At 29.5% G+C, this 22,079-nt stretch overlaps 1 protein-coding gene across 1 annotated transcript in view; it reads right to left on the reverse strand.

Moving 5' to 3' along the window:
• LOC107438899 (uncharacterized) overlaps nucleotides 1-18,991 on the reverse strand; it is a 30,121-nt gene extending 11,130 nt beyond the window's left edge. Inside the window, exon 1 of the mRNA XM_016051311.4 lies at nucleotides 18,826-18,991. The gene's annotated coding sequence lies outside the window, so the exon portion shown is untranslated. The remainder of the gene's footprint in view (nucleotides 1-18,825) is intronic.
• Between the last annotated feature and the right edge of the window lie 3,088 nt (nucleotides 18,992-22,079).

Here is a 22,079-nt window from a genome sequence, read left to right on the forward strand (position 1 = left end):
AATTCCAAATGAAATGTTCTTCGTTTGAAAATTTTAGTTTCAAATAATATATACAAAGATTATCCCTTCATTACTTTTAGATAACATACCACACATCAAAATTTTATAATTGTAAGATCTCGATATGAATTTAAATATGTAGCTCAAAAACAGAATAGCTGAATTCTAGTTGAAATTATTCCTTCAATACTAAAAAATACTTACCAAGAAAACGATCAAAATTTATAAATAATCAGCACAATTTCAAGTAATTGGGATGATTTTTTATTGATTTATTTCATTGGAATGAAGAAAGCAATGTTGACTTCACTTTGATTTGTAATGAATTGAAGACAGAAAAAAATGTATTTAAACGTAATACACACATCTGTAACAGTATGAGATTGCGAAATCGGAAGTTATCAGTTGCAAGTTTGTTGATAATATAGAAGTTAAATTATTGAGGAATTTTTCTTCAAATGTTTGGCGGGTTCTGAAAGATTTACCAAAATTCAGGAGAGTTTTTTCAAGTTCTTCGGCCTTTTCCTTAAGGAAATTTTGCTTCTTATTTGCTGCTAAAAAATGGCGTCTGATTCTATCAATGATTTTGATGGAACTAAATGAAAAGTTACTCGAGTGTTGCGATCGCGAATTCTTCGTTTTTGCGTTAGCTCCAGTCAGATTTTTTTTAAATAGTTAATAGAAAAATATCTTAAAGTTTTCAGTTGATTACTGCTCAAGAAGCAAAAGAGGTGCTTTTGTTTTCATCTTTTTTAAAATTAAAATTTGAATAGATTTATAAATAATTTATAATTTTCCAAGATTTTAGTATTTGAACACATGAACTTTTTACATGCATTATTTGCATTTAAGTTGTTTTTAACTTCTTTAAAGAGGAAGATTTTATACTAAAACCAAATTTGGATTATTTTAATTACATACAAAGTTGTAGGACAAATCACGAAAAAAATCCCTTAAAAATTGTAACTGGAAAAAATTGGAGCACATTCACAAGGTTTTATAGATATTTATTTTCTTCAAATTTTTTTTCATTTTTTTACGACGATATATATTTTTTAATAATTGAAGAAATTGATGAATATTACGTGACATTTTAAAAAGACAGTTTCATTCTACTAAATATGTGAGTTAAGTGGCTTTCTGTAGATAAAGATAATTTCAAAAATTAACACCCTTATGTTTTTATACATTCTGAAACGGATTTTCGTAAAATCACCCTAAAATGTTGTTCAACATGTTCAACAGTTACGATCACCAATATTGCTACTAAAATTTCCTTTTATTAAAAATTTATTTTACGATTCTTATCATCATTATATACATATATCTGATACGAAAGTCTCCTTTCATACAGAATTCGTAAGGTCCTTAAGAAACTGTAATAGTGGCAGCAAAACTAAGATAAATGTTTTTTTTTTTTTAAATTACATTTATATTCACCATAGCATTAAATAATCGATTTCAAAATTTAACGTAAATTATCTGGTTCCAAAACCTTAAGTTTTGAAATCTTAAGTTAAAGAAATCTTCTTTATTTGAATATATGTGCCACGAGTTTTGTTTTTTAAAAGTTTCAAGGACCGCATGTACTCTGCTGAAATAATAATTTAGAGATGTTTGCAGAGATGATGAAGAAAATAAACGCCTATTTTTACGAATCGCATGACGTGAATGAAGGGGAAAAAATTAATATAAAACAGAAATTTGAAGTTGCAACGAGAAAACACAAATAAAATGGAAATTAAAAATGGAAAAATCGCAGTTCCCCAAGCGTGAAATAGAAGATAAATAATTAAATAAAAACAAAGCTAGAAAAACCGCAATAGCCAGGAAAGGCAAATCAGGACAAAATGCATTTCCACGTTTCATGGAGAGATGTTGGGAAACTAATATCGTTACGAAGAAAATTGGCATTCATATGAACAAAACAAGATTCCCGGGTATCGAGATGAGCTAAGGTGGCATGGGTGATTAATTTTTTTCTCCAAGATGCGAAGAATGTGCAGCAATAGTTTTAGCATAATCTTGAAAAAGGAGTTATATACCGTGTTCCTATATTCTAAATGAGTCCGTCAGTCTTTTGAGAGCTCTAAACAATTGCTTCAAACGTTGCCATTCTCAGGGTTCGCTAGACGTTAATGACTCGTGACGTGATGTGCTCAAAACATGTTGACCCTTATTTACATTTTTCTACTTTTTGAAGATAATGCAATTTTTATCTTCCTGCTTTACTTTATGGGGATTATTCATTTAACGACACAATACATTAATTTAAAATCTTTAATACGACGCTAAAATTAATTTTACGTAAGATAATGGTTACGGCACTTAGATTGAAAAAACATAATATATAATTCATCAAACATTCGAAAAAATCAGAGCGGTGCATTTTTAATTATTATTATTAATCGTTTTTCTCTTCATTTTCTGCTTTCAAAAAAATTTTTTTTAGGATGTTAAACAATTCCGTCATCAAGTGAAATTTCAAAAATAGAATGAAACAATGGAATGACCCCTGACCCATGGATTCAAAGTTAAGTAGTTACAAGTCAATTATTTCGAGCAAGTTAACGTCACCACCCTATTCGGAAGTTTTAGAAAATATATATTTTATTCATTGATCCAAAATCTTTTCTAAATATGCTTCAGTGTATACTTAAGGACATATTTCAATAGAATTTATATTTGACCCTTTATTTTATTTATTTAGTTTTTGTTTAATCATATAACTCAAGTTATATGATTAAATGAAGTATGACTGGTAAACAGGGCTTTACAATACTTTTCCTCTCTCACTCTCAACAAAATAAAAGAATAAGTTTCATTGTTTCTACCTGTTTCAAGTAATTAAATGTTACGTCTTAACAGATTTCAATTCTGGGGTTAATTAAATCTTTGTAACGTTTCAATTCAGCGAAAAAGAAACATTGATATTCTTGTTTTTCTACGAGGACATAAAATAACAATTTATATCTATAACTTCTAAAAAAAAGTATATTAAAACTATTTGCAACACATATTTACCACATCTATAAAATAACTTGTTATGCAAAAATCTCTTAATAAAACTTATTTTAGCATTAAGGAAATTCTTAAGTTAGAACAAGAACAATTTTTGAGATGATGATTCTAAAAATAGCACGGTTTTGGAATCGTATTACAATTTTCTATATTCAGTATTTGCTGTATGACGAGCATTATTGCGTTTGAAATAAATCCAATAATGTAACAGCAATAAAAATATTTATTAGTTAACATTCAAAACAATAAACTAAACAATTATTAAATTATAAGGGCCCTCAGCGGCCAAAATACAGAAACATAAAAATGTACCATAATCTAATGGAGGAAAGACACTCTCTTAATTCTTTAATTAGGTTTGTGATTAACTCGCCCTCTAGCGGTGAGCCAATCACTACACCCCCCAACCAAGATTGAAATAATACTTTTATTTTCAATCTGATATATAAGAATAAAATAAGCACTGAATATTTCTATAAAATATGTAGCTTATAAAATATATAAAAGTAAGCTTGCAATTAACCACATGAAAATAATAATTATCCACTATTAAAACAACAATTATATATTTACACAAAAAATTACAAATATTAAAACAAGCTTACCAAATATTAATATAAAATTAGTATATATACTATACTTATATACTATGTTACTTTATATGCTATATATTTTAATCATGAACCAAAATTAATATATTTAAAAGAGTAAAGATAATGTTTACGAATAACTTAATGAGAAAACAAAAAAACAAATGAATGTTTTTTAAGCACTAAAATTGTTTCTTATGCTAGCTAAAAAAATTAATTATGTAAAAACAATAAAATAGACGTGTTAGAACATCTGCACGTATTTTAGCTCCAGGGCAATGTCTGGAAGTAATGTCATATCTTTGTAAAGCGAATGCCTATTTTTGGAGTCGTTCAGATTGCGGTGCACTTTTGGTTAGAAATGGTAGAGGGTTGTGATCCGTATAGAACTCTTTTTTTGAACCCAAAATTTTCAAACTCCACACTATGGCATATGCTTCTCTCTCAATAGTAGACCATGACTACTGACTAGCACTTAATTTCTGGCTGGTATATGCCATAGGGTGTATTACTTTTCGTGACAAACACGCAGCAACCGCAATCTGGGATGCATCGGCATGAATAATGAAAGGTAAGTTACAAATCGGAGTGAATAAAGAAGGAGCTTCAACCAAAGTTCTTTCCAGATGAAGAAAAGCCGCATCATGTTCTTGTGTCCAAGCAGAGATGGGCATTTGTCATTCAGAATAATTAATAAAGAATGATGAATAATTATTCAAAATCTGAATAATGAATGATGAATAAAGATTTATTCATTAGTCAGAAATATTTTGAATAAAGAATAAATCATTCATTATTCGTTATTCAGTATCCTTTATTCATTAGCCAAGAATAACTGAATAATTTCACTCGTCAACAAAAATGGGCACGGAATTCTCTAATTGACTACGATTATGACAACTACAAATAAAACGTTAATCCTTTTCAAGTATATTTATATTATGTTTGAGAAAATTTACTTTTGTCTAACATAATGCATACTTTTGAGAAATGGTTACATGGCAAAGAAGGGTTTAATTTTTTAAATTAAAATTTTATTTAAAAATTTAAAATAATATTATCGTTTGCATTCAAAAACTATAAAAAATTGCGTTCTATAGATTTTAGAACAAAATTTCAAAATGAACTTAAGTAACTAAACTGTTATAAACCTACTTTTTAACACAACTAAGTATGTTAAGCTGGAGTAAGTTAAAATAACATAAAAATAAATAGTCATACTTGTCTTAGTTTTATAGTTAAATTCCTAAAATAAGACGTTTAAGAGCAAACGATGTTTTGCATCTCGTTATAGACAATGACATATCGATTGCATTTTTTGCTGGTTATTCAAATTTTATTCAGAAAAATTAGTCATGACTAATGAGTTTATTCATCAATCATTATTCAAAATTTTTTATACATTTGCATAATGAATGATGAATAATGACTAAATTTTCATATGAATAATCATTCAGAATAAATTTATTCTGAATAAATTTAGTCATGAATAAAATTTTCGTGAATGATGCCCATCACTGTGTCCAAGGAGTATTATCTGCAACTTTCTTCTTTGTAAGTTCAGTTAATGGAAACACAAGCGCTGAATATGTTGTCACGATAATAGTTGCACAAACCAAGAGCACTGTGTAGATCTTTTTTGGTTTTTAGATGTGGCAAGTTCTCAATCACACTGATTTTCTCTGGATCAGGCTGATGTCGGTCTGAACATATTATGTGACTCAAATATTTAATCTGAGTCTTCGCGAAAGAGCACTTTTTCAAGTTCACCTTGAAGTTGAGTTCTCGTAACTTAGACAAAATGATTCTCAGATGAATCATGTGCTCGTTCCAAATTCCCGAAAATATGGCAATTTCGTCAATGTAGGGGCGTGAAAAAGCTTGGTGCTGATTTAAGACTCTATTCACTTCTCTCTGAAAGGTTGCTGATGCATTTTTAAGACCAAAACTCGTGACCTTAAACTGATAATGATGCCTATGAGTTTTAAAAGAAGTAAGTTCTTTGCACTTTGGGTCGATGGACACTGCTTAATAAGCCTTCAGCAAGTCTAGAGTCATGGGTCTGTCCAGACATTTTGTGAAAGGTCCGGTTTTTGTAAAATTGTAAAAAAATTACTCGTAATTTGTGAATATAAAATACGCGTTAAGTCACATTCTTTCAACCAGGGTCCTGTTTTGTGAATTTGCGCAAATAGGGTCCCGTTATGGCAAAAAATCTTTTCAAGGAGTTTTTAAATTGTAAATGGATACAAGATCATGCTCAACATTATAAAATTATAATGAAAAAAAAAATTAAATTTTCAAAAATAAACAGCTATGGCTGCTACTAAATTAGAGATGCAACATACAAATATTTGGTATTTAGCCTATACTGAACAACACAAAATATTCATTTCGGACGAATAATGGATACAAAATCACTCACATATTAAATAATATCAATTGACATATTTTAAATAACACAACTCAGTTATGTATCACTTCTAATGTGAGTATAAACTTTAACATCAAGTAAACTTTAACAATTCTTAAATTTATAATTTTTTTTTTTAAATTGACATAAGTCCTCTTCAAAAATAACTCCCACAAACAGAGATTGAGGATGATACTTCCGAATTTTATTCACGTGAACATGTTTCACACTTGCATCAGATAGTTTCTCTTTGCATGAATGGGGATGATGTTGCTGAACTATCACCCTCGGACCAGTCCATCTTGCATACATTTTGTTATTGAAATCCGGAATTAATAGCACGATTTGATCTCTCTCCTTTGGAAAATTTTCTAACTGAAGATCTTTCATTGAAATAGTCACCGTAAGATTTTTGCTTATCAGCTGCTACTAATGAGGCATTTTCAGCTGCTAGTTCTAGTTTTATTTTCATTTCTTGCAAGTAATCTACAGCTGATTAGGTGACCTCTGTGGGTGGAAAAATCTCCCCTGCACAAGAGGATTTAAGAATGGCAAGTGGTCCTCTTGCTTCTCTGCCATACAGTAATTTGTTGTTGTTGTTGTTAATTTACGTCGCACTAGAGCTGCACAATGGGCTATTGGCGACGGTCTGGGAAACATCCCGGAGGATGATCCGAAGACATGCCATCACAATTTTGATCCTCTGCGGAAGGGATGGCACCCCCGCTTCGGTAGCCCGACGACCTGCGCGCGAAGTCGAGCACACAGTAATTTGACACACCAACCGCTGTGTTTGGGACTTCACGGTAAGCAGAAAGTAAAAATGGGTGCTGTCGATTCCAATTTCGAGGATCTTCTGTAAAGATATGATGCGACATGTCTTTTAAAACTTCATTCCAGCGTTCTACCAAACCGTTGCTGGCAGAATATCCAGGATAAGAAAATATAGGATTTGATCCAATTCTTTTTATAAACTAATAAATATATTTAAAAGCGCATCACAAGTCACTTTTGCGGAAAGTGACCGAAAGGGTCAACGGGACAACGAGACATTTGGTCCATTAAACACAATATATACTTATGCCCACGACCAGATGGAGATTTAATTGGGCCTATCAAATCTACGTTCACAACTTCAAATGGAACTTCTGGTAGAAGAACAAGCATAATTGGATCACTCATTTTTTCTTTTCTCCTCGATTAACAACCCCCACATGTTAATATGAATTTCGAAATATCGCTTCTCATATTAGGCCAATAGAAACTATATTCGTTCTTTAGTTTTCTCAACTCCGAAATAACCTCCGAAAACAGATTTGTTAGCGAGTTTCATCACTTTTTCCATTCTTTTACGTAGTAATACTAATTGAGTTACAGGCTCGTTAAGAATTTTTATCCTTACGATAAATTAAATTCTCAAATAAAATAAAATTTCCTTTATTTAATTTTAAAACTTGCCGAACATTTTCTTAAGAAGAACACTATTTGTTCTTGCAGAGGCAATAAAACATTCTTCGGTAGAAATGGAATCATTCTCTCCCGCAGATAACGTTGTTTCGTCTACGGGCCTCCTTCTCTTCTGAAAAAGCTCGCTTTTACTTATTTTCATTATTATACGATAGATATTTCGCATGATGACTCATAGAGAGACATAATTTATCGGTGATTTAATGAGGTATCAACTATTCCTAATGAGATCGAAGTTATAATCGATTTCTCCATAGGCAGATGTTAACCTACTCAGTTATTGAAAATATTCTAATTAATTACAAATAATTGACAAGCAGAATCAATTAGGCGATCTCTGCTCGTTTATTATCCTTCTTTTTAATGGGTGAAGACTTATTTTTTATTGAGCTTTCTTTTATTACACTTTAGGGTCATGTGGTTTTCATCACAAATATAACTTCTTATTTTTCTCTTAATTTCAATTCTTATTTACGTTTTTGAGGGTAAATATATATCTTTTCCTATCAGGAGTTATATTCGTTTGTGATAAATCTAGATTTAGGTGAGTGCACTTCAAAAAAGATTTATTTTTTTATGCAAAATATAAATCACACTCTATACCCAAAACCAAAGGCTTAAAAAAATTTCTTTCCTGTTTTATGTGCGTCGCGGTTTCCTGATTGAGTGATTGATATAATTTGTCACTAACTATTAGTTCTTTTAATGTTTCAAAATCAGAAACGTTTCGCAATTTACCATATTGCTCAAAACCGTGAAGCAAATTAAACATGAGTTTCATTCGGTAAACGCTTTGCTCCTTGAAAATTTAGCAAACGCGCTAACGGTGTTGGTTCAAACTCTATAAGAATAGTTTCTTTTATTTTTTGATAATCCTTTATATCCTCATCCTTAATGTAAATTAAAATATTTGCAGATTTCTGCCCCATTAAATTTTAAAAATTTCTCCCTTTAGTACTTTTTTTTGTATTGAAGCTCTATTCAAGCAAAACTGCGCTTTTTGTCTTTATCAGCTCAAAAAATAACTAGAGAAATTAGAGATGAAATAGTATTAGTCTTATTGTTATAAAACGTATAATTTTTGTTAATTGCAAATTTAACTGCCATTAAGAGCGCTTCTAAATTTCCTTCATAAAATAGAAAAAAATATAGATATTTCCGAAAAAATAAAATAAACCCTTCTTTAAGTCATATTTCGTTGCATTAATAGGAAAACAAGTGAAATAAATACTAGCAAAAACATGATTTGAAGCGAAAAATAGATTTGAAAACACAGTTTGTTGCATATTATAGGGAAACTCTATGGACTTATATAGTTTCGAAAAGAAGGAAACTTTATTTTTTTACTTTTTCTGTAGGGCATTTTGAAACGAAAGTATTTATTTAAAAATAAATATAAAAAAGAAGACAATCATTTACTCTAATTTTTAGACAATTATGACAACTGATATTTACGTGCATAAGTATCAAATTATTCAAAAAATTGTTAAATACTTTAACACAAGGCACAAAATGTGTGTATAAATAATGTAACTATAATTTTTTTTAAAATTAAAAATAAGCATTACTACAGAAAAAAAATTAAACTTTGCTTAATAAATTCTTATTTAGATAATTAAATTCAATAATACTTAAGTTTTATGAAATGTAATCCATTTTGTTATCTGAAGTTATACTTCTTATGCGACTTCCAACAAGGTTGCGTTAAACGTTTAACGCTACATTTTTATTGGCCGGGAAATCACGTGGTAGGATCCAGTTTTCCCTCATTCATTTCCATATTGTTTTGGTTCTCACTAGCATAAAAATAATAAAAGTATTGTTTTTCTATAAATATTTTTTTAGTTTGTTTTGATACACATATAATTTAATAGGGTAGTATTTTTTATTTTCAAATTTAGTGGATAACAATTGTAAAAAATGAGTGAAAACAATCCCACGGACAATGCGACGGATTTAAGGTTATGTCAAGGTACGTCTCTCGTGAATATCAATTGATTGTTAGGTTTTCTCTTCTGAAATTACATTATGACGCATTCACATACATTATTAATACAAATACATTTTCCAGGGCAACCACAAGCACTTCCACTGGTTCAAGAGGTCCACGAGGGAAAAATGCACAATATTACTGTGATTACAGAGCACGGAAGCGAGCGGAGCAGGAAAAAGAGTCGTTGAACAGAACTAGTGATCCTTGTACGACTGCTGATTCTTCTACTATTAACGTCGCAGGTTTGCGAAGTTTAACTTCTTCCGTGCGGAGGGATTCCACGCACTATTTTTTTTTTTATTTCCTTCGGTGCCTTTGATTCGCCCCTTTCAGGAATTTCTTTAAAATTTGAGGTTAATCTATATTTTACGATATTGGTGAATATTTACATGCTTGGACGGGTATATAAGGGTAAAAAATGAAAGTCATTGCCACGTTGGACAATTTAATTATAGAATCGTGCTCAAAATAGTATTTCCGTAACACAATTTTAAATGAACGATTTAATATTTAAGGTGTGCACTACATGAATAAATATAAACTTTATAAGACGGAAAATAAACAGCCAAAGGAAAAAAAATGTCGAATCAACAAAACCATAATCACAAAAAAAAGTGAAATAGCAATTACGAGGAACACTTAAGTGTTTTTCACTTTATTTTATTTCAAACAAGTGGTCACACAGATTAGTGACAGTTTAAAATTAAATTATAAATATTCATAGTTTATTATACGTTTTTATTGCTCTCGATTGTATGGTAATGAGTTTCTCTCATAGAAACTTTAACTTTCAAATACGTAGTTAATATAAATAAATTATTTATTAGGGTGATATTTATTATATTGAAAGAGAAGTATTTTATTTCATCAGAAGAGGTTATTCGATTATTATCAATATTTATGTACTCTTTTGTTTTGATTCAACTTCTGAATTCAAAGCATCTATTAACTAATGTTTCATCCAGACGTAAAAAACGACTAGTTAAAAAAAGTAAGGATAAATTTGTAACATAAAATTATGTTTCATTACTAGACATTAATGTAGTTAATACAATTTAAATAAACATTTTTTCTGCATCTTAAAAAAAAAAAAGTATTTCACTTACCTTAATGCAACCTTTTAAAAAATGAAAAAAAAATTTCAAATTTTAAAAAGGACTTATTTCTTTTGCGAGTGCCAAAAATCAAATTTTTAATTATACAAACTTAAATTTTGTTCAGCTGTTAAAAAAAAAAATTTTTTTTTTCATAATATGCAATCAACTACCGAAAAATTTACATTTAGGCAAAATATTGGGGTATGGCTCATTGTAAATCTCGCCAAAACTACAGGTGTGTTAGTGGGTTTCCCATCTCCCCTAGACTTAGTACTTGGAGGAAAGAACACCTCGTTATGTTAGTCAGAGGGTTTTATCGAATTTTTTCGATACTCCAAGACACCCTTAATATTTTTTTTTTGACGTGATATAGCTGTTTTCCAGGGTTCCCACTCTTTTAACAAAGCAAAAATTAAGAAATTTTTTTTGAAAAAATTAAGGACTTTTTTGAAAAATTAAGGACCTTAAAAATAGTATGATTGTTTATCATCGAATATACATATGCAATCAGTGACAATTTCAATTATTTACCGTTCTCAAAAAAATATTTAAAAAGTTATAAAAAATTATATTTATATTCAATAAAAATTATAAAAAACAGATTCAAATTTTTTTTTTTTTTTTGTATATGAAAAAAAAAAGAAATTTGGAAAAAGAATTGAAAAAATTATTAGAACAAGTTTTTATATTTTACTGCATCACAATTTCAGTTGTGGGCAATTTTGCTTAATATTCCGTTATGCCAAAAAAATTATTTATTTTCTATTAATAGAATGTTACATGGGTATAAATTAAAAGATTTAATACTAAAAAGTTCAATTAGAGTTAAGCATGAAAGTAGTTTTCTTAACTATGCCATGTATAATTAAGTCCTATTTCAAATAAATACAGGCCCTACTAATATCTAAGCACCTTAAATCATTCCAATATTTTTCCATTAGGCTTTTAAATTCATTGTAATCAATATTTTATAAAAAAAATTTATAGAATAAAAATACAATTATGCTTGGGAAGATTTATAATTTTTAAACCTATATGCTTTTTATATTAGTTTTCGGTGGAATATATAAATAAAAAGGTCAAAATGATTTTTCAAAGTCATCAACACATTCCTATGGCCAGAAAATTGGTAAGGTTTCTTAATTACCAAATACTGATAAATTATTTATTTTTTCATCATTTGCAGATATATTTATTTGTAATATTTCTTTATCATCGTCTATCATTCTTAATATTATTCTCTATTATTATTATGATTTGTTATTTTATTTTTATCCTAAATTAACAGTTTAAAACTGAAAGTGGTATTCTTTTATTATAAAGTAATCCGGTAATATCACCTTATCAGGTAATGTTTATAAAAACAATATTGAAAAGTTTGGACAAACATATTGAAAACAGTATAAACTTAACCATTTTAAAATTATTACTAAACAGCAAATGTTTTATATTTACTTTTATTATGAGCTTTACATAAAAAAATTTCGAGCCAAAGCTGTTTGTAAGAAATTAAGAACTTTACATAATATTACTAAACAACCTAGCAAGAAACATGGACTAATTTTAAAGCAACCAAAAATTGGAAGAATTGAAAAAAAAAAGTATATTAAGTTGCAATGTTAATTGAACAAAATGATTAAAAAAATCTAAATTTCAATTTTAATTTAATAGACATTAATAACAAAAAGTTTGGAATCTTTTAATTGAGTAGATTTAAATTTTTATGTAACAATCTGATTAGTTTTCGTTATGGATTCTAGTTCAAACATTTTTTCTGATACTTCTTATCTTAGGGCTTTATGTTGTTCTTATAAGCACGCGCGCTATCAGTAAAACCGAATTTCTTGAATTCTGTTGATTTTAAAGGTTAATGTGGGTTCCACTTAGTTAGCTGTTGTTCTACTTAGAACTAACAACCCCCCCCCCCCCACAGAAGATGGCATGATTCCATGTGCAGTATCCCCCTTGTCCACACACTATTATTTTGGAATGCTCCACTCTCCTCATAGAGTGGTTCCCAAACTTTTTTGACCCATGGACCCCTTTGTATTGTCAAAACTAGCCCACGGACCCCCAAGTGAAAAACTGCATATATGTACGGTATAAAAATTTAAAAAAAAAAAAAAAAAAAAAAAAAAAAAAAAAAACATTTTGTTGAAGAACTATTTATTGAAATTATATCTTTTGTTTAAAATAAAATAAAAAAATTAATGACTTGGATGTACGTGATGAGATTTAAAGAGTGTATTTAAGTCCGGTCCAATGCTTGCGAGCACTAATTTCTAATTTTTTTTTTTTTTTTTTTTTTTTGTGATGAGGTTTATTACGGCACAGAAACTGAGAGAACAATATATCCTCTTCCCAAATTTTGTTTATACAGAAAAAGTTTTGCAACAAACGCAGTTTTACGATTTTAGTTTTGATTAAATTTAATTGTTCATCTCGTAGTTTCAAATTAGTTTCGTTAAGTTTGGCAAATGCACTGAAAATACATTCGCTGCAGCTTGTTTTAAATTAGCCAGAAAACCTCGGTATCTTCCTACCATTGCCGGAGCACCGTCAGTAGCTACAGAAATGATATTAATCAAGGGTATAGCTTTTAATTCAGTCAATAGCGTTTCACCTTTCGCATCGCTTTCCAAACATTTAGCAAATAACAATCCTTGTAAAAACTTTATTTTTTACAAATCTTACATAAGCTAAAAGTAAAAGCTTCGTTTCCTGGATAAGTGTACTCGTCAAGCTGTATAGAAAATTTAGATATTTTTAAGTACTCACATAAAGAATTTTCTACGCACTGAGATATTTTGTCAATCATTCTTTGTACATTATTATTACTCCGTGGAATTCTTTTTACAATGTTAAAAGCTGGTTTATGCAACCCGGTGAGTATTATCTCACTTACAGCTAGTAAAATAAGTTCTTCAATAGTATGAGGCTTTCCGGGCTTTGCAATCATGTTATATACAGAAACATTCAATCCAACGCCACCTCGGTTCGATGTTGTCCCGGCCGGGATAGCCAGGTCGGTAGGGCGCTGGGCCCATGTCCGCGAGTTCAAACCCCGCCGGCCAAAGACTCCCTGTGTAATAAAATGGTGACTGATGCACGTTAAATATGTCGAGTCGCAAAGTCCTCGATGTTCCCATAACAAATCAATACCTCTGGGGGTACTGGATTGGAGATCGATCGTTCTCTGATTCAGGTCAAAATTACGATCTGAGGATGAATGAATGGATGTGTGAATGGGTCCGATCTATAAAACGGGCTGTGACGTGTGTGTGGCTGAAGTCGAATTCTTGGCCATTGGATGGCGCCACTGAAAAACAAGAAGCACACACTCTGCCTTAAATTTGCTCGGTTTCAGCGAACAGGCTTGTCCGTGTGGCAAGTGGCATTAGAAACAACAACAACAAATGTTGTCTCTATAAGTTATTGCAGTGACGGTGTTTTCAGATATTTTTCCTTGATTGTTTGAAAAATAGTTAAATCTTTATCCTTTTTATCACTATGGATTTTTATCAATTGAATGTTTCATTGAATCACTTGTTACAGTTTTATTACATCGAAGACACATAGGTAAAGTACAATTTCCTGGTGAAGAAATAAAGACATACTTCAAATAATCAACACTGTATTTTCGGCATTTTTTCTTCGACTCATTCATACTGTTATCTCTTAAAAAGGGAACAAAAGATATATGAAAATTTGTAAATCAACTGTTTAATTTGTAACAAACCACTGTTAATAATTATAAGCACCAACCTTGATTCATAGTTTACTTAGGACGTAAAAATCACTACTATTTTATTTATCTTAATTTCCATAATAATAAAAGCCAATCACAATTTTATTATTTTACATTAAACCTCACGCGGACCCCCTGACGTTGTTCAGGGACCCCTAAATCAGTTTTTATTTTTCACGGACCCCCTGAATGGTACCACGGAACCCTGGGAGTCCATATGGACCACTTTGGGAAGCACTGTCATGGAGTATCATTCTAGGCAAAAAGGAATAATATATATTAATATATAATAATATATTAATGAAAGGACATATTTTCTTGCTTGTAGCACCCTCACACACTTTCCTTCTAGTCTCTCTAAAATGCTCTACTCTCGATGCATGGTCAAATTCTAGGTGATAAAAGAACAACTTTTAGTTTTAAATATTTTTGTAAGACCGAAAAATTGCTCCTGTCAACTACAGTGACGCTGAAAAATTTAGCACTTTTAAAAGCCCTTACCAAAATTACGTACTTCTAAGGGCCCTTATTTTCCAAAATAAAAATTAAGCAGTTTTTAAGGACCATGGGAACCCTGTTTTCTCTTCATATAGCTAAGCTATGCCATTAACCCATATCTTCCAAAAGATAGCTATTGCACTTCTCGAAACAGACAGGCCCCCAAAGAATACATCTGTTATTAAATGATGGTCAGTTGCAGAGAGGGAGGAAGAACTCCAAAAAAGTAACATCATGGACAGCTGACTTCATTTCCCTCTGGTGTCTCCTAGAAAATTCTGAGAAATCCAAACACGTGTTGAAGGGGAGAAATACCGACAGAAGAGGTCAGAGCAGTCCTGGAGAGACGAAAGATGATGAGCGCAGTGTTGCCAGATTGGGCTACAAGTAGCGGATTGGGCTACTTTTAAATGTCCCCGCTACTGAAAATCGAATTTGGGCTACTCGTTATTTTTCGAATGCTACAAATCTTAAAAACTCTCTTTGTTTTTATTAATCTAGTGTTCGGTAAAAAGCGAATATAATCTGTGTAGAACTGTGTAAATATTTGTAACTAAGCCTTGTACATATAATTTTAATCTGAAAAATTATATTAAAAAGATTTGTTTTTAATAAGAGTGATTTAGTTAATCTTGAACAAAGTAACCAAATCATTACAAGGGATTACACAATGAGATTTGCATTGCTGTATTTTAGTGTACTTTAGAATCCTGCTAAAATTCTTGAAATCTATTAGAAATTCGCCAATTCTCTCAAAAGAAGTCGTTATACTTACACATTAAAGATATTTTAATGAAACTAGGTATAATTCATGTTATTTCTAAAATTAACTTTTTATGCACTTCGTTTTAAAAGAATCTATTTCAGTAATCAAGTTCTTTTTTTTTTTTTTTTTTTTGTTCTGACAGTATTTATACAGAAAAAGTCACTAAAACTGAATTGAGATGGAAGAAGTTACGACCGTTTTTTTTTTCCTTTTTCTGGGAGGCAGCATACACATGCATATTTTTGAGAGAATTAAACTTTTATTAATCTGAATTTTTGAAACTCAATATTTTTAGAAGATTTTTTTTTCTTTTCGAAAATAATTCTCTTGATTTTAAAGTACTTTGCATGTAATTAGTAAAAGTTAAATAATGTAAAATTTAAAAGTTAAAAAAATAATGAAAATTTAAAAAATTTAATATTAGTTACTAAAAAAGGAAATAAAAAAAATAATTAGAAAAACAATTTTAATAATTCAACTTTTAAAAACTTCCACGTAGTTAGATGAGCAGAGAAAAAAAAATTAAAAAGACGAAAAATACTTTTTAAAAAAATGAGTATGTTGTTTAAAGAATATTTACCTAAAAAATTTATAAAAGATTTCAAAGTAGCAATTCTAATTTTTCTAGACAATATTTTTTGCAGATATTTCTTTTCAATACTAAAATTAGTATTAAAAAAAGCAAAATATAATAAAAATTCATAAGAATATTAAGTTCAAAAAGTAGAGAAAACCTTGAAAAAATTACAAAATAATGGAAAAAAAATTAATTCTTCTCTCCTCAGAAAAAGATGTTTTAGATTAGCGGTTCCCAAGTGGTGTTCCAGGTAACCCAAGAGTAAAAAGGGTTGATTAAATTTATATTTAATTAATTATCCATAATTAATTTATTATCCCCGCTTTTTATGAAATTATTTAATTGATATGCTTGTGAAAGTAAAATTAAAACTTTTTTTTTCTTATAACAATATATTGAATGAATAATGAAAAGCATTTATGAGAAATTGCATCATCTTTGTATTTTGCATCAAATGAAAATAACAATTAAGAAGTATGTTTCTAAGAATTAAGAAGTATAATAACCATTCTCTGCATTTTTTTTCCAACTTCAGTTTTTTGAACACACTAAATCAAATTATGAACTACATTAGATCCAGACCTGTAAACTCAAATCTCAGCCATAAAAAAATTAAATTAAAACTAGCATTTATAAAATGATATGATAAAAAAATTTCATACTTCATACATTCATTAAATATTTTCAAAATAATGAAATTGAAATCATTAAATATTTTTAAAATAATTAGTAGTACTTCTTTGATTAATATGCTGATAATTGCTAATGAAATATATATTTGATTAGAGCCTAAAAAAATCGATCCATTAGGGTTTCATATCCGGAAAAAAAATTTGGAACCACTGTTGTAGACGATTTGAATGTAAACGACTTCACCAAGAATTAGACTGCTTTATAAAGGAAGCAAATAAAAATTCATCAATAAATTAATTTGAATAAAAGGTATAAAAAACAGCATTTCCACTCATTTAACTTTAATTCTTCAAATCATTGATTTATTGAAAATACAAAGTATTTTTTTTACCAAAGATACGATTTATTTAAGATCATTTGCTGTTAATTGCATTATTTTTATACAAAAATGTTCGAAGTTTTTTAGTGATTACAAGGGTTTCAAATCAGATATTTTTTAATTATCAACATCGTTTAAAATGAGTTAAGAAAAAATACTTATTATATATAAATTATGAAAAAAATAAAAAGATCAGAGTTTTTAAAATTGACCTATAGTTAGTTTTAAAGCGAATTAGAGTTGGCTAATTTTGCAATTTGCCTCCCCCCCCCCACAAAATCTATTGTTCCCTACGTCTTTCACCAACAATATAAAGACACACACAAATTCCCTTCTTTTTTAATTATAAGTATTATCTGATTTTCTGGTTTAGTTTTATATTTAAAATAATCTAATCGAATACTTTAAGAATGAATTTATTTCATTTTTTTTATTAAGTATTATAGTGTGAGTTTTAAATTAGATTTTAAAAGTATAAATTTTTGTTTATAATTTTTATCTATCCTATTTTTATAAGTGCAAATTTCACTATATGTACGATTGGGTAAGCCAACATATTCTGAAAAAGTTTTAGATTGTTGCGTTTTAGAGTCATTTATTGTATAAATCTTGTAGTACTTGCATATTTTTCTTGTATTTTATGCTTATCTACTATTTGCATATTCTAATTTTACTAAAAACTTGGTAAGTTTACTATTTACAACTAGACAATGTTACAATCGCAAATAAATTTTACTTTATGAAAATTGTGCTGCATATGGCTCGGAAAATTTTATTTAATTACTTAAAGTATTGTTAGCAATATGTTTTTATTACTTAAAAAAAGTTTTGGTGTACTTCACTTTTTTACAAAAGAAAAATTAACGAAAAAAAAATCTCTCAAATTATTGCATTCTTTTTCTCAGGTTAAAATGTGAAATTTTGACTAAAATATGGCTCTTCGTGGTATTTTTGGAATAACGAATTGATCTAAAAATAGTCATAGTTCTAAAATAAATTTGGAACATAATTTTACGTTACATGTCTGGAATACACTTTTATAATGAACAAACAGTCAGATTCTAGTTCTAGACAATTTTATCATATTTAATTCTGATAGAATGTTAAGTTTACCTGCATTTTAATATTAGGCAATAAACATCAATCAATACAAATAGCACATAATTGTTAACTTTAATTAACCAACAATGTTTACATTATTTAGTATCTTAAAAGCTAAGAACGCGAAACAAGTAACGAAATAACATTATTCAGAATAATAAATTTGAGTGACGTTAGTAAGTTAGATTATTGTAGTCAAACATTTTAAAAACAATAATGTAATGAACGAAAAAAGAAATTCGTTTCTGTTCTGTTAAATTAAAGTTTAAAACTAACGCTATCGATAAAAAATTATAGTTCTAACTTGAACAAATGTATTGAAGTGAAAATAAATCAAAAAGAAAGCATTTAAAAAAAGAAGAAAAATTATTTACTGAAATACATAAATTGAAGCATTGAGGAGACAGTAACACAAGCTAAACCGTCATGTTAAGAATTGCACCAACAAGCAAATCAAAATACAAAAAAAAAGAATTTATACACTCAGGAAAATCAGGGCTACAGTCCGTCTTGTTCTAAAAATAAAGAACTTATGTACTTACTGAACTGCTAAGACATCATTTTTTTTTTTACTTTGTCATTTATTTAACTGAAACTCAACTACTCGTTTAATCATCCAGCTATCAACAACTCTATTCGGCTAATCAAATAAATTTTAATTCTCGCTTTTGTTCTGATGCCGCGCGAGAATTGACTTGGCGAAATATCGCCAACGTTTGGTGGTATACATTTTTTGCGTGCCGTAATCGAACTTGGATTGGAAAAAAAAAAAGAAAACCATTTTTCTCTTTACAGAATTGCTAGTTTGAGAAATTTTTTTTTTGGTACTTCAACGGTTAACAAAACGGAAATGATTTAAAAATTTTTCATTCATTTATTTATCATTAATTTTTTTATTTTTATGGAAAGAACATGTATTTCGTTTTGTTCCTGAAATGAACAGATCGTGAAAACACGATTATCTGTAGAAAACCAGAGTAAAGGCATTACTTGCTGCGGCAACTGACAGTGAACCGCTATGAGTAGCCTGGGTAGGAACCGAGGGTGCTCGGTATCGGTCCTCATTAAACAGTTTTGTCGTAAAGTGATCGACTACATGCGCTGACCGTCGGGCTACCAAAGCAGGGGAGCCTTCTCTTTAGCAGACGATCAAAATTGCGTCTTCGAATCATCCTCAGGGATATTTCCCGGACCGCTCAAAAATGCCCATTGTGATCCGGGATAGCCTGGTTGGTAGGGCACTGGGCCCATGTCCAGGAGGTCGTGGTTTCGATCCCACCGGTCGAAGATTCCCCGTGTAGTAAATGGTGACTGACGCAAATTAAATCTGTCGAGTCACAAAGTCCTCCATGTTCCTATAACAAATCATACCTCTGGGGGTATTGATCCAGGACTTTCCTTGTCTTCTGGATTGGTTCAAAATTACGAGGCTACGGAGTTGAACAGTAATAGTCGTAAACCAAAACTTGGGTCTGTTGTTCAACGACGGTATTAAAATATATATATTAAATAGCCCATTGTGCAGATTTAGTGCGACGTAAATAAAATACTACTACTACTACCGTTTTACTTCATGTTAAAAATAAATAAATAAGAATTTATAATTTACTCGCGCATGGCTGCAAGATTACAAATTAATAAGCAAATAGAGCTACTCCTTCAATTCCAGGTTACCTACCTTCGGTAAACGAATTGTTGCCCTTTTTGGTAGGTTTTGAAAGGTAGGAAATACCACGTATTCTCATCATTGACGTTTTTTTTTTTTCAGGTGAAGTTCTTAATAAACACTTTCCCGGCCTCTCGAACAGTGTAAGGGTCATTGCCCGGTATTTCCTACAATGTCATTTTTTTTAACCGAAATTGTGTGAAATACGTTGCCACTCCCGGGGAAAAAATTTATCCAAACAACTGAAGAAAAATGAATTAAGCATATAATAAAAATTAATACTAACTTGGGCGAACTCGAAGCCTCGAAATTCTTTTAAATGCATTTTGATAATGATTCAGATTCTGAAATTGAAACCGTTTCTGGAAAAAAGCTGACATTCAATCCCCAACATTCTCCACCTTTCAAAAGGTGTGGAACTCCTATAGGAAGACATCTATCGCTAACCGAAAAGTATCTCCCCCCCCCCCACCTTAATACTTCCAAGTACCGAAAGTAGGTAGTTTAGTTGTGATAAAGAGTGACTATTTAAGGTATCCGACTACCTTAAAAACGAGGATTTTCGCAAAAAATCACTTTTTTATTTTATTGCTTTATAATAATGTTCAATTTTTCTAGTTTTCAAAACTGTTTTGTTTTTGAATGCACGTCAAGCAGAACTTTAGTTATAGCTATTTTAGTAACAGACGACAGCTGTCTAACTTACCGGAAATTACAAAAATGAAACCGGTAGTAGGTAATAGTTTCGGTTCTATTTCTATTTGTGTGTTTATTTTTCTGAGATATTTAATTTTTAAAAGCTCTTAAACTCTCGGCTAATAATCTGAATTATATTTTAATTAGATTTTACGTTTCGTGTTTACTGTTTGTGGGTAGCATGAAAAGTTAGCATATTTTCTGATAGTTTGTTTACATTTGAAGCGTACTTTCTATATCTTGATTTTGATTTGTTTTGAAGAAATTTATTGATTTCTTTCAAAAAAATTTGTTATTTATTTTGATAAATTTATTGAGTTGGGTAAAGGACGTACTTTTCGATCTAAGAAGCGTAAATATACGGTAAAATTACGGTAATCAACATGCCAACAAAAGGGATGATTTGAGTAAAGATTTGATACCATTTCTTCAAAATTGTGTAAAGCAGATGAATCTATTACTTCAAGATCTTCAAAATTATCGATTTCTATGGATGTCAATAAAGAACTGATCCTTTTGGATAAAAACAATCTGTGTAGCAATCGAATAATTGATATTGAGATCCTGATGATGATATTAGCTTCATTATGTTGTCCGGTTTGCTATGATAACAAATTGCATTTTGAAGAAAATTCTAGATTTGGGCTATTATAAATATTATAAAAATATTTTTTACTTCTAATTATTAATAAAAACTATATTTAGACATATATATTAAAGTGTGAAAATACAGTAAGATGGTTGTTTAATAAAAAATTGTTCCTTTGTTAAATGCTTTATAAGTAGTAGACTTTTGATGTTATTCACTAAATACTTTAAAATATCGCTAAATAATACGTTAAAATATCGCTTCGTTAAATATCGCTAAATACGTTAAATAAAACTATGAAAATGTGTGAAGGAATGTACCCCCTATAAAATATAATAACTTCCTACTGACAAACATTCATAGTTTTTAGAAAAAATGTAATTATAAACTTTAATTGTGTTTATCTCAAAATGAAAATTTTGCTGTTTTTCGTCTACCGAAAACAAGATAACTCAACTAATTATTATAAATTTGTCTTCAAACTTTCAGAGATTGTTTCTTGTATTGGTGGTTATATAACAGACCTCCAGAATTCAGATAACTGTATTAATTTTTGTTTTATAAGATATTTTGCAGTAGATAATGTGAAGAAAATGTGAAAAAAATGGAAAAATATGCTTAACACTCCATAAATTTTTTTAATTTCATGATATCATTTAAGTTGAGGTTCATAACACTTCAGAGGGTTATACGAAACGGCTCAAAAAGTTTGATAGCTGTATGTACAATAGTTTTTTGTGTAGAGTGTTTTCCGTTAATAAGTTATTTTCATTAAAATTATCTAAAAAATACTCTTTAAAAAAAATTCCCTATATATTTAAATTTTCTCTATTAAATATGTTTAT

Source organism: Parasteatoda tepidariorum, chromosome 4, assembly GCF_982258835.1.
Source record: "Parasteatoda tepidariorum strain Cologne lab strain chromosome 4, Ptep-v5.0, whole genome shotgun sequence".
Taxonomy (NCBI): domain Eukaryota; kingdom Metazoa; phylum Arthropoda; class Arachnida; order Araneae; family Theridiidae; genus Parasteatoda; species Parasteatoda tepidariorum.